The sequence below is a fragment of the Protopterus annectens genome, chromosome 7.part0 (genome assembly GCF_019279795.1).
Source record: "Protopterus annectens isolate FY-2018-M chromosome 7.part0, PAN1.0, whole genome shotgun sequence".
In the NCBI taxonomy this organism is placed as follows: Eukaryota; Metazoa; Chordata; order Ceratodontiformes; family Protopteridae; genus Protopterus; species Protopterus annectens.
In genome coordinates, this window is record NC_056739.1 from 1341544636 (window position 1) to 1341559189 (window position 14554).

The 14554-nt window shown below is 38.4% G+C and overlaps 1 long non-coding RNA gene across 3 annotated transcripts in view; it reads left to right on the plus strand.

The window, feature by feature from the left end:
• The window catches only part of LOC122807045, a 497813-nt gene that overhangs the window by 192522 nt on the left and 290737 nt on the right, over nucleotides 1-14554 (plus strand). For all 3 annotated transcript variants that reach the window (XR_006365581.1, XR_006365580.1, XR_006365579.1), the window contains one exon: nucleotides 12924-13006. This is a non-coding gene — a long non-coding RNA (uncharacterized LOC122807045). The remainder of the gene's footprint in view (nucleotides 1-12923; nucleotides 13007-14554) is intronic.

Consider the following 14554-nt stretch of genomic DNA (forward strand, 5'->3'; position numbering starts at 1 on the left):
AATTACAGGCAGAAATACAGTGAAATAAGTAGCTAGTCTACTTTTTAAGCTTTTTGAGAAGTACAGATAATATAAATGACCAAAATCAGCAAAAATTTGAAAATTCAGCGAAAAGTACTTGCAGTTAAAACAAAAAGTATCTCTTTCTTTTAACTAGTCATGATTTTTGTCCAGACCATAATTGTAACAAAAGGCTGGGGGGAGATATATTTAAAGTGTACGTCAAAGCATCTAGAATCCCATGGCTTCTGAGGCCCAGGTAACCTCTGGACTCTCACCTTAATTTTATTATTTCTTCTTCAGTTATGTCACTGCAGTATTGGCCATTTAAGGAGTGGTAAAAGGATGCAAAGAACATATAGAGTAAGAATAAATTTCTTTAACCGTAATTTTTGTTCAGGATATTTTTGTCTCAAACTGTTGGTTAAAAAAAAGCTCTAAAATGCAACTCAGAGCATCTAGAACCTAATGGCTTTGTGGGCTGAGACATCTGGCTTAACCTGATTGTTTCCTTCTCATTTATTATGTTGTTGTGTCTTTCGGCTTATCCCGGTTAGGGGTCGCCTCAGCGGAACTCCGGTCCGCTAATGTTTGGTAGTGGATTTTTACGTGCCGAGTTACCAGCCCTGATGCACAACCTTCAACGAAGGCACGCCCATTCACGCATGCCTCCACACAGAAGACGCTCTAGCTGAGAATCAAACGCGACAACGTCTTGCTGTGAGGCGACAATGCTACCACAGCACCACTAAAGAAGGTAGCTTAAGTAGGTAACACTGAGTCAGGATAAATATCAAATCAAAGAACAAAATTACAGCTCTGGCTATAAAGCAACTCCATAAATAATTTACTAAGGCAAACAGCAAGCCTTCACACATACAACTGCTTTTTTCAAGCTTCAGTCATATAAGATATTTTTAAAAAGTCAATAAATAGCAAAACATAAGTCACACACAACCAATAAATATCAATTTTTCATTACTTTATTGATCGTTGTTTCAAAAGTGGTTTTAAAGATACAGCCTCATTTAAACCTGGATATTTTTACTTGACTTGAATCTAGAAATCCATTTGTACGCTGCATGTTCAGTTAAAGTCAAAATATCACCTAATCTTAAATTCCTTTTTATTACTTATAATACAGCAACCTCAAATGAGTGCTGATTCATTTATTATGATATAATTGTTTACAGTTAGGATATATTGAAACAATACTAGCAAAATATGAAGTGTACAATGAAGTATGAGAAAACAAGAAAAAAAGTAATCTAAAAGGTGTGACAAAGCCAGGATGTGGGAAGTAGGGGTGCAACAGAGGTAGGAGGGGGTCACTAGATAGCATGAGGTCCATGAAATCCTTTTTCAAGAGTTTCATTTCACCATAGGCCAAAGTCAGAGTATTCAGTACTGCCAAGGACTGCCACATTAAAGTACATCTCACAGCTTATCAACAAAGTTTTTTATTCTTCGTAAAAATTTTATAACACTATAGGTCCTATATAAGAAAAAAAACGCATGCCATCTGATTGGTTTTGTCAGATTTCTGGTATACAACAATCCTTTTGATTTTATCTTTATTTATTACTACATATCATATATCTGATTGCATAATAGTGTTAAACATGCCCTTGCAGACACTACTTAAGCTGCTTAACTTAAGTTTAGCTACTGGTTTCGTCCCTGATGAGTAATTCACTGCAGTGGTAATGCCACTTCATATGAGTGGTCTTAGAACTGACATGGGCAGTTGAAGTCCTATCAGCCTTACAAGCCTCATGTTCCAAACCATGGGGTGTATTATAACTAACCTCATAAACTGTGATATCAAGACTCTTGCTTGACTTGACCCCCCAACAGTCTGACTTTGTGATGGGTCCAGCCTGTCTAATTTACCTAGTTAACTTCTTCAAAAGAGTTACATAGGATGTAGGGGTGGTGGCCATGCAGTGCATGACTTCGTGAAGGACTTCAACACCATTCCCCATGCTGGCATCATACAAAACCTAATTGCTTTAAAAACTGATCCATATATGGCAAGATGGATAGCAAACCAGCTAAAAGACAGACCCCACACAGTGCGAGTTGCAGATGCCACATCAGTAAGTATGAAAGTGACCAGTGGTGTCTTTTGGGTTCAGGGCTGGGACCTCTCCTTTTTGGAATTTACTTCTGAGATCATCAAGTGGAGAGCCAAGAACTCTGGCTTAACAAACTCTCCTGAATGAACACACCCTAGTAAACCCTTGATGTACTAAAAATAAGCTCAAACTAGCAAAAAGTGTAGTGTCATTTTTGATAGGCAACTCTTCTACTCATCATACTGTTTAGACAACACACCACTAAAAAATGAAAATTTTGTCAGGGACCTAGAAATCTGGGCCAATAGCTCCCTGTCTTTTGACCATTGTGTGACAGCAGTTGTCAGGAAATCCTTTTATTTAACCCACCTAATTGCCAAAGGACTATTAGCATAGCTAAAGACATAATCACACCCATTTTGTCAACATTGATCATGCCAATTATCAAGTACAACCCTCCCTTTGGGATGTAGCTCACTAAACATATCAAACAATTAGAAAGACCTCAAAGGCTCTTAACCAATAAATTCACAGGCCTAAAGTCCCTGAGCTACTAAAAGAGGGGCTAGAAACTCTCTTCCCTTAATTCAATGTCTTACAGACTTTTGAGGGGAGATCTCTCTTGCTTACTGCACCATTAGAGACCCACTTGTCTTGGACAACCTGTTTCTCCACGTCTAATATTTCCACCAGTTTCAGAACCAGGGACTTAAATATTGCCCAATAGATAAAGACAGTGCAGTGGAGAGGCATACTTATAAGGCAGCATCTCCCGTACCTTTGGAATAAACTTCTCCTACATGTTAAGTAGTGCGATTCACTATCTTACTTTAAACATTTCACATAACTTCACATTTAGATGTATCTGTAGTATTTTCAGTGTAATTTCTTGGTGTAGCACTAAAGTAAAAGGAAGAACTATTGCATGAAAGTGTACCAAGTGTTGTTGTCCTTAGTATCCTGGATTTCTGTTTTCCTGCTTTGTGAATTATTGCCTTGTGTATGTCTACACTGTGCTGTTGTTAACTACTGTTGTTCTGCTTTACTTTATGCATAGGTGTAAACACTGCTGTGTTCTTAGCTAGCTATGTGTGTAAGACACTCATACAATGGAAATTAATGCTAGGTATACTGTCTCTGCCTACCTGTATTAATTTTTTTCTCTCTACCCGTGGTAATTTTGTCTCTCGCTCTTTTCCTGAATTACTTGCTCATAACTAATCTCCCTCCTCTCTGTTTTTATAGCCCTGGTGGATTTTTCCCTGTGGTTTTCTCCTGGCCACAGTACAGGCAACACAGGTTTGAGGACCTTAACAGATACCCTGCAACTCTAATTATCTGTCCTGAAGCCACCATTTTAAGCTTAAAATAATACCACCGAAGTATGTGTCCCAGTAAATAACTACTACATAAGCTAATCTTTTAATTAATGCTAGACTTTATAAGCACAACAAGAATTTACAATGTTTTTTTTTTCCAGTCACCACGAAAATCAGACGCCAGGAGCTCCTATCCTTTCTCTTTGGTTACCCACTATCCTCATACTGTTTCTGTGTATATTCTCCTGTTCTGCACTTTACCCTTCCCCGAATTCATTTCTAGCCTCACTCATAATTGCCTTTCCTAGTGCACCTGCCCTATTTTACTGTCTTCAGACTCTTACATATTAATTTTTTTTATGTTTTGCCCTGCTTTTAGCTGCTAGTGATACCTCTCTCTCCCCCTGCAAAGCCCCTCTCTATTGTAGCTTATTTTAACAATACAGCACTGGGTTTCCTTCAAGTAAATCTATTTGTGTAGCTTGAGGCCAGTGTCCATTCGTAAGCTTACTTCTGTTCATATTTTATTTCTTTTTATTTTATTTCTGGTGACTATACCTTTAGAAACGTTACATCCTTGTCTCTCAAGCTAGTTTTTCACTATCTTTTCTGATTGTTTCTATGACTTCATCTTGACCAGGGTGCTAGCTCCACTTCGTTCGCCCTCGCTATGCTCGGGCTCACTTCTCTCCCCTACCCTACCCCCATTCCCACCCACCCCATTACAATTACCTTTAAACCTAACTATCCCTCCCCTTCCTGTCCCACTAGCCACTACAATTTCACTTCCTGCCTATTTCCACAACCACCTTACTAATCGGTCAATCTTGTCAACACCACTTCATCTATACCACTGTCTCTCTACCTACTCTATCTGACTATATTTTATTCCAACATGTATTATTTTCTAATATCTTCTACACTACTCCTTATTCTCTCTATCTCCACCTCTTACCACTCCAATCTGTCTGACCCACTCCTATGTTAACCATCTTCTCACTCATACAACATATATCCAACGACTTCATCTTTTACTATCTCCCCTAATCTCTTTACTACCTCTATCTCAAGTCTTTATAAACTATCCATAATACAGGTTTTTAAACCTTCCCACAAAGCTAAGTCAAAAGTATACAAACTCCATCTAACATCTACTACACACTTTCTCCTCACTAAAAACCTACTTTGTTCTGGAGATAACCATCCCAACCCTGGCCCCTCTTCTCTCCCCAGAACTACCTCTACACTGCCCCCATCTTACTCCTCTAACAGTCACCAACCTCAGTCACAACAATCATCTCCATCCAAATACTTAACTATTTACTCATTGAATATTCAGAGTCTAGCAAATAAAGTCACTGAGCTGCACTCATAGATAGCTCTCAATACCCCTCACATCCTCTCCCTATCTGAAACCTGGCTCAAGCCACAAATCTCAAATAGTGAAATACTCCCACCAGGTTATAATATCTTTCGATCTGATAGACCTGTAAAAAAGGTGGTGGTGTGGCCACCCTCTACTCAAACATTCTTAACCTCTCACCATACCCTTCCCCAATTCCTGACTTCCTCCCAGCTGAAATCATCATCCTTAACTACCATCTGAATCCCCACAAAAAACTTGCAATTGCCTCTATCTACCTTCCTCCTGGTAACAATCTTCCCATTCTTGAAAACATCCTATCCTGGTTCTCCCACAACATACCATATGAGACACTTATCCTTGGTGATGTCGACATTGATTGGTCCAAACTCACAATTGACTCCCCCCAACTCAGTATCTACCTACACGGCTTCCACCAACTAATAACATCTCCCACTCGCTTCCATAAAAATTCCACTTCCAGCTCCATCATAGACTTATTCCTTACCAATTCCCCCCACCAATACCACAATCCCAAAACCTTACATGATTCCCTCAGTGATCATCTCCCTACCACCATCTTAAGACACTACTCCCATATTCATAAACCCCACCTTATAAAAGACTGTTGAAAATGACTTTCAATTCACCCCAATTTAACTCCATTTTCCACAACATAGATTGGTCCATTCTAAATTGCACCCCCCTAAATGATGCTGTAAGCACTTTCAATAGCATCTTCATGAATACTCTAAACTCCTTAGCTCCCTCTAGGAAGATCAGAGTAAAATCAAACCATGCTCCCTGGCTCTCCAAAGAGACTAGGTCCCTTATGAAACAAAGAGATCATACTTGGAAAACCTGGACTAAAACTAAACAACCACCTTTTCTTCAAAAATACAGGCAACTGAGGAACCTTGCAAAAAACATACAACTAATGACAAAAAGTTATACTATAGCTCTGCTCAGCTTAATAACAAATCCAATTCTCGAAAATGTTGGTCACCTCTCAACAACATCCTCTATCCTGGAAAGCCCTCTAATCTCTCCCCATATGCCAATTCTTCCTCTCAGGAAACAGCTACCCTCCTGAATAAACACTTTATCTCTTCCATCCAAAATCTGGTAACCTCTAAGCCAAACTCTACTTCGACACCCACCTCTCCAAGTCCCAATAACACAACTTTGTTTTCTTTTGAGCCAGTTCCCATTACTTACATCAAATCTCTACTACTCAAGCTAAACTCTTGCTCTCCTTCCACTGACAATCTATCTCCTACATTCCTCAAACTTGCTGCTGACTCAATTGCCTATCCTCTATCTATACTAATTAATCGATCTATTCTGGAATCAACTGTCCCCACCCTTTGGAAATCTTTCTTCACTATCCCTCTTCATAAAGGTGGAAACTCCACTGACTCCTCAAACTACCGACCCATTGCCATTCTGTCCCCCCTCTCCAAGATATTAGAAAAAATGTATTCACTCACAGCTTCTCAATCACCTCCTCACACACCAATTAGTTACCCCTACCCAACATGGATTTCGTCCTCACCACAGCACCACCACTGCCCTCCTCTCCTTCACTCATATCATTGCAGAGGCCCTAGACAACAATAAACTCATTTCCTGTCTCTTCCTAGATCTCTCCAAAGCCTTCAATACTGTCTCTCATCCTCTACTACTATCCAAACTTGCAAATCTCCACCTATCCCCCTCCGCACTTGCCTGGTTTAATAGTTACCTATCTGGCAGGGAACAATCTGTCAAATGGCTCTCATCCTCCTCACCTTTCCTTCCCATCTCCACTGGTGTTCCCCAAGGCTCCATCTTGGGACCCCTTTTGTTTAACATCTTTACCAATGATCTTTACACCTCATGCAAAGAATCCTCCCTTGTTCAGTATGCCGACGACTCCACACTTATATCCATCTCAAATAACATTCCTGAACTACACTTCCTGACTCAACAGGCCCTGCTATCCACTGAACAATGGCTCTCTCACAACCTATTGATCCTAAATCCCAAAAAGGCCAAACTCCTACTTTTCCTTCCCCGTTCTCTTTCTCATCACAAAACCTCCTTTTTTATTACATCTTTTAACAATACAAATATCCAACCTGATACCCACACAAAACTCCTAGGTGTCATTATCAATGACAAACTCAAGTTCAACTTACACATACTCCAATGTATAAAAAAAACAAACCAGAAACTAGGTCTGCTATATCGGAACAAAAAATTCCTAACCCCTGAATCTAGACTTACCCTGAGCCAGGCACTCCTCCTCCCCTCCCTCTTGTATGCCGCCCCAGTTCTTACCAATATCCAGGCCTCCATTCTAAACAAACTGCAACAGACTTACCGTAAAATAGCCAGATTCATTACTAACTCCACATACAACTCACACCACTGCATTTCTTTAAACCCTCTTCAATGGCTTGAACTTCCGCAGTTTCCGCTATCTTATCAATTTCATATGCTGCACTCTATTCTTTATAAACCCTCCTTCTGTCCATCTCTATCTTCCTTAGTCTCCATCTACATCCCATTCCGGACCCTCCATGCTTCTAACTAACAATTACTTGATATCTACCACCCAAAAAGGTCAGTAGGCAAACTACTCTACAAACACTTCCTTGCCCATGCTTGGAACAAACTTCCCCTTGACTTACGTTCAATCTCCCACACCTCACACGTAAATGAACTAAAAGCTTATTTTCTCAATTCCAGAACCTGCCCTTGCCATGACCCTACCTAGTCTTCCTTCCCTTTATGTACCCTCAAAAGGACCATACTTAGTACCTCATTACACCTCTCTCTCCAATGTGTCTACTATGCATTTGCACAATTTTATACAAACAAAAAATGTTCATTGTTGACCTATTGAACTATATCAATGTAAAATTGTTACTTAGCTTATTTTTAATGCAACTTTAACTTTATGCTTGTATCCCAACATATGTGAATTGTTTTGCTATAACTACTGTTATATCAATATTGTTTAAAATTGTACTTGTTTTAAAATGTATTACTGGAGCTTTTCTCCTTGGGTCTCCACTGAAAATGGGTCACATGCCCAGTTGGACAAACCCGGTTAACAAATGTCAATAAATAAATAAATAAATAAAATAAAACATAAACTAGTGACTGGATGGGTATCCACAAATTTATTCTGGATTTTACTGGAATGGCCCATCTGGAAAAGGAGGTGCTGCCTGAGGGAGGGTACTGCCAAGGTGTGAATGGTCATAAGATTTGATGGCCTTGTAATATCTATGAATCTAATATGTTTTTATGGCTTACTCTCATAGCTTGTCAGAACATCTCAGCCAGCACTCATAATGATCCTGAATAGCATAAACTGGGTGCAAGAGAATTAATAATTAAATACAGCAAAATGACTGTATGTCAGTGTAGCACTAATGAAATGCACCTCTGTGGAAAAGTCTGTGTAAAACAGGCTATTAGACAGAAGAACAAAACCTTATTCTGGTACTCAGTGTGTAAAAGGCAATAAACATGCAGGTCTTCACTACTAATTGAAATTAAACTTTACTTGTGGAACATACTTCTCAAATGTACAAAGTATGTACACAAATGTAATGTCTTACTGTACTTTTATAAGGTATTGTCTTATTGATCCTAGGTTGTATCTGAAAAGGGTCAATAGATGAGCCCACTTACCTGGTAAACAAACAGCAATCAGTCAATTAGTCAATAAATAAACTGTCCATAAATTTGCAGAATATTCCTGATTTCTCCTTATAGTTTTGGCCAGTCCCTTATAAAATATTTAATTTTCTGATAAATTACTCAGGATCTTACCTGTGAGCTGTACAAAATGTCCAGATTATTACCTCATGTTTTTGGTCTAGTCCTCATACAATATGCGGTTTTCAGGCAAACCATTGAGGATTTTGCTCACTAAATAATGAAACATTTGAGTATGAGATGTTATAATATCCTTCAGGGAATGTATGCTAATGAAAAACCTGTTATTCTAGCAGCTTTCTAAGTTAATAAGAGCAATATTTAAAATCAGTCCCTGGTTTTGGCCCTTTATTTCTCCCGTTATTTTGGTTCTTTTGAGTGGTTTGCAGAGGATTACAGTCAGTCACTAATACCAGACATTAAAGTTTCATACTTGTATTGTTCAGAAGATGCATGTTGATACAGAACCTGTTCTGTTTACATTTTAAATAAATAAGTAATAGTTGAAAATTGTCCCTGATTTTGGTCCTTCATTCCCCTTATTATTTTTTTGCTTTATCCAAATTCTTGATGAAAGAAGTTGATCGGTAAGCCTCAGAAATACTTGCATAGGTGTTTTCTATGGTAACCATGTAGTCAAATCTACTTAAGCTTGCAGTTACCTGGGAAATACCAATGTGAATAATTCTGGGTAATTGCTCCTCTGGTGGTAGTATGAGGGCATATTGGGCAGCTGTTAAAAGTGTGTGTGGGGGCCTCTTTCCCCACCTCACCCCATGGTTCCAGCACCCATGGATACACATAAAGCACATATTTTTACTGAATCTACCTATAGCTGCTAACATGACAATGATTAGGTAACTTTCATCCCATATTATGAATACTAGAGTACACTTACTAAATTTTTCCAGCAGTGGAAACAATTCCCTGCGGCAGGGCTATCCACCCGTGGTGTAAACCTTGGCTCCAGATGATTGTCACTGTTAAGTAACATCCCGATCCCATGTGCAAAAATGTGAAAAAGGGGTGATGGCTGGATTTAATAACCTTTTCTCAGCCTCGTAATGTGGCATTTTATACACAAATATTTCACATGTATATAGGAGTTTATGTATTATATGTATGACTGCACTGTATTTTATACACAGCTTGCATTTTGCATATATCTTTTTTTTTCTTAATGCACTCTGACTAGATCTTTTAATGTTATCATATCTGTACTCAGTCTTACAATGTTCTGAATTTTTCTATGCACTAATTTTATATATAATATTATTGATTGAAAGATTGTGATGTATGTTATGCTTTGTTGAGGTTAGGTTGTGGCTGAAAAGTAGATCAGTTCACTTACTTGTTAAATGAATAAATAAATAAATAATCATTGCCCACTGCCCTCTTTATGCCTCCAGTTGATTCAAACTTCAGTAAGACTTGTCCACAACTACTTCCCTGCCTTGCTACAGCTTCCACTCTTCCCTCAGGTGTAGATGTACAGTCATTTTACTCTTTTACAACCAACATTTGATGCTGTTCCACAGGAGAATTGCTTTGCTTCCTATAAAAAAGGTCCCTTATCAAACCTTCAGTAATTTCCTCATTAGGACACTATTCAGTGTCATCTACCACCTCCCTTAGCTGCACCTTTCGTTAGCAGTAACCATGCCATACCATCCCTGAGTTTTCAGCAGTATTCCATCTATCCCTATTTCTCTAAGTAAACCTGCCTCTCTCAGTCTCACGTGATACCTGATTGGTTATCTATGTAACATCTACACCAAATTATTCCCAGCTACAAACCCCTACTATACCCAATTACCTTATTTCCTCTTATTGTTTTTTCTCCTTGTATTCTGAATGCCAGTTGTGTTTTTTCTCCTTGTATTCTGAATGCCAGTTGTGTTTTTTCTCCTTGTATTCTGAATGTCGGTTGTGCTACAGGTACTGTTTTTCTTTTGAATATTGTCCTCTTTCATGCTTGTGGACAAGTAATTCCTCTCCAATTGGGTTTGAGATATTGTGTTGGTACAGCTGGCTGGAGAGGCTGTCATTAGGCAGCTATGAAAACAGTTCTTTCCAATGTGCCATCCATGTACCAGCCTTCTTACTGAGCTTATTATGCCCAGAATATCCTTGTCCCAACAGCCTGGGGGCTGGTTTCACTCCCTACAAAACTCATGATAATTTGCTTTCTAGGTCAGCCAGATGGAAGAATCTGACTGTACAACTCTTAACTACCCTGAGGGAAATACCAGCACTGAAGAATGTTATTGCAAGGTAAACAACATTTCCTGCTCATACTTGCTCCATCTGGTAACCGCATAAATTTTCACACCGAAGCTGCAGCTGTAGATACATGTTTAATCAGTGGCAGTATTTTTGTGTTCACATTAGTGAAATAGAATAAATAATGGGACTCAGAAGTGTTGTAATCTGCACAAGCACTCATTATTACCTGTTTATGAGCCAAGTAAATACTCTGAATATACTGTAAATAACATGTATGATATATATGAAAAACATATTTATCATGCGTCATTTGTTAGCATTTCACTCGTTAGGCATAGCAGATTGCTCATGTATCATGTTTAGTCATACCTTTCAACTTATTCACTGAAGAATTCTGGACAAAGCCAAAAATAATGGGGGGAGGGGATAAAAGAAAAAAATAGGGACAATTTTTAAATATCACTCTAATTCATTTAAAAAAGTCAATAGAACAACCGATTTTGCATCAACGTGCATTTTTATGAACAGTTAAAAAGTATGAAACCCTAATGTCTGGCAGTATTGACTGAAAGTAATCCTTAGTGATTTACCAGAAAATCAAAAATTTTATGAAGGGCAGCTCAAAAATATTGGGCAAAAATCAGAGACATTCCACAAAATTAGGGACAACTGACAAGTGTGTCTTCATTTTATCTCTTCCAACTTTCTTGATGTAACCAAGCCTAGAATAAGAAAGTTACGCAGGTTTTGTTTTCATCCCTCACATGCAGCTTCTACTTTGGTGATAGTTTAAACATTTGTATTTAAATGAATGTTGTGGCAGAAAACATGTTACTTCATGATGTCAGTGTCATTTAAAACTATGTTTTATCGTTTGTTGTCACTGTAAATAACAGTATATTGTAGATATCTAGAATGTTATTTCAGCCTAGTGAAAGATGTTACTGGTAAAATTCCAGAGCAGTATGTATTAGCTGAGTGTTGCCTGTTATTTTATATATAATGCACCTTGGTTTAAATGATGAGTTAAAATACATACGTAGAAACTGGCAGGACTATGTAAAGCGAGAAGGAAAGTTTTGTTTAGTTGGGAGAAAGTGAGTAGCAACATAAGCTGTAGAGTGAAATAAAATACAAATATTAGCTTATTTTATATATTCTATATGTGTTTTAAGGAAAGATGCTGCATTTCTGGAGCAGATCGGTGCTGTTGATCAAAGATTTTGTAAACTGATGGGGAATAACAAGCAAGATTATAATTACATGTGAGAACTCTGAGGTATTTCTACCAAAGTGGGTATTTGTTTAACAAACTGGCAATATAATATTATAAAAAAAATTATATGTGGTCAATGTTTAGGTTTGCAGCTGATTACATTGAAAATGTATCTTTCATCTGCAACTACAAAACGGGTAGATCCAAATTAGTTATTATACAAAATGATATCACAAAATGTTCTTTATGCTCTGTATTTTACGAGAAAAGATTTAATCATAAATTTGAGTTAAATTATCTTCAGGAAAGTTGTATCCATTCAGCTTGCATCTTGCAGTCTAGTTTGTGCAGGAGATACAGGATTATGATAAGGTCTTTGATCAGCTTGTTATGTGTTTAGGAAATGGATGCATAGAAATTCACTTTGACAGCAGAGTGAAGTAACGTTTGAGTGGTGAGTCTTGACATCCATATTGACAACACATAACAAGCAAGATATAATCAAGACTCCATCATAATTCTTTGTAGTACATGGAGCTTTAGCTGCTTCAGCGTACTACAAGCTACAACCCCTCTCCCCCAGAACAGTGTTTTATAACTTTGAAAGCCATGGCCAAGATCCATTTTGTACTTCTAGTGAATGAATGGCCTTAAAAGCTCTGTGGCATTTCACTCAAAGTGTATTAAAGATTTTAATGCTATTTTAGCTTCTTGCAACTTTTCTGTTGTGACCACTACTGGCTAGTTTTATGCTTTTAGGCATCTTAAGCTGCCATTTTCCAAATTCAGAGTGTAGTCACAGTACACCATATACTACATTGATTTGGCTCATAGCGAATTATTTCACCTACTTGTAAAATGTCTTGCATAGACTCTGAGGAAGTACAGTTGTGTGAGGTGCTCAGCATATCGGTAGATCTTCGAAGAGGGGTCACTGTAAAAGTAAGATATGATATCTGTTTTTTTCAACAGTTAAGCTGTGCTGATCTAACAATCTTTTTCCATAGCTATTCTGGTTCATTCTGAAGACCAGTGCTGGCCTCATGATGAAGTTGGTACTGATGAATCACAGTTCGAGACTCCCATACAGGTAATGTTGGCATGCACCTACATCAATCAGTTCATTGTGGCATGAACCCCCAACAGTGAAATCTGCTTGTAGTAGAAATATGAGCCAGTAGTCAAGTACAGGTTTGATGAGACAAAAATCAGCTGTTATGTTTTGCAGAGTCTTTGTTTCATCTAGTCTTGTCAATTGTTAACAGTGGGACTGTAGAATAGTGGGGTTAATGAAGTTTCTTCTTAGTGTAACTCAAACAGTAACCATTTGCAAGAATAGTGTTTTGCGAATACAAAGGAAAAACAAACTGCTAGTTTATCGACAGAAGTAAAAAGCAGAGCGGAGTGAGATTAGCATTCCTGCTACAGTGATCTCTCCTAGAAGACTTGCTGTTATGGTGAGTACCTCACACAGCTGCGTTGCTTTACTTTAGGGACAGTCACCGTAGCAGGAAATTAAAGCACGAGATTAGAATCCCAAGCAGCAGTAAGTAATGTCTGGGAGATGGACAGGTATAGGACCTCCTGTAGCACAGATGCACCAATCTGTCCTACCCCTGCACCACGTTCACAGCTTCTAGTGTTGAGGGAATTTGCTGTCTGTAATATGTCTTCAGTAGGAATCTTCTAAAATATGCTACAGACAGAGTTGAAGCTTTTGTACAAAAAGCAAGAAAGGGCCTTGATGTGCTTATTATTGTAGGTATCATAATAAAAAGCAACACAATGGAATGTCAGCTTTAATAAATTTTGCTTAGTAATAGGCAAAACCTCTCTTTTTTTCACAGCAAAACACTGCTCAGAATTTCTGAAGGGGTGAGCTCTTCTGGTACAGTACTTCAACTGTATTTGAACATCCAAAGTACGTAGTAAATGTTCTCCAGCAGTCTGGTAGTTAGGGCAAAAAAGGGCAGTTCACCTGTTTGGTTTAGTGAAACAACAGATACCATCTTTTGCATAAAACATTATTCGCTTTTAGCTGCATGCACCATGTAATGAAACAGTCTTGGGTCATGTCTTGAAAAGGGTCCATGAACCAGCCCACCTACTCAGATATTAAATCAGATCAATTAATTGTGAAACATTGTATATGGAGATATTTCTTACCCAGTTTCAGCATGGATACTCATTCTGGTCCAGCTGTTTCTTCTCCCACAGTACCCTGAAAGAAAAAAAAAATCACTACTAAAGAGCCCTTGGCGTAGTTGCAGACTCAGTGTATGCCTTAGCTGCAGTGTCCATCGTTTATGCCTCAGACCACTCACTTACCTCTCCAGCTTCCTCTGTTGTAATCCTTTCAGCCAACATGAACCAGGAGTCAATCATGTCCTCTTTGGTTGTTCCAGTGTGCATTACTGGCATGGGAGAACCATCTTCTCTGGGTCTGGGAGCAGATGGGTCTTTAGTGTCTTTAGGTATTACAGCCACCAGAGCTTTTTTCCAGGATGTTGGTGCCTCCCTTCCTTTTAAAATATTGTTAAACAAAACCTTCCAGATCTTTATCACATTATTCCCTCCTAGCTTCCAAACTTCCAGAGGAATACCATCTATTCCTGGAGACTTTCCTGTAGATTGGTTA